Here is a 235-nt window from a genome sequence, read left to right on the forward strand (position 1 = left end):
TAGAAGGCGGCAGCAGTTTACTGTCGGGGATTTGTCGTAACGCGCCGCACCGCATCCAGTGTAGACAGCATCACTGATTATAATGAGTTCTATAGACTGATCTATATATAATACATCTCTATTATAGATGTGTGTAGTATAATATTTTGTCGCGCCGCGCCGCTCGTGTCCGGTGTAGACACGGTGTTAGGAATCGTGTTTTCCCTTATAAGGATTCACGCTTCGGGCACACCCC

Source organism: Sinocyclocheilus rhinocerous, unplaced genomic scaffold (assembly GCF_001515625.1).
Source record: "Sinocyclocheilus rhinocerous isolate Xijiao unplaced genomic scaffold, SAMN03320098_v1.1 scaffold3214, whole genome shotgun sequence".
NCBI classification, from domain to species: Eukaryota; Metazoa; Chordata; class Actinopteri; order Cypriniformes; family Cyprinidae; genus Sinocyclocheilus; species Sinocyclocheilus rhinocerous.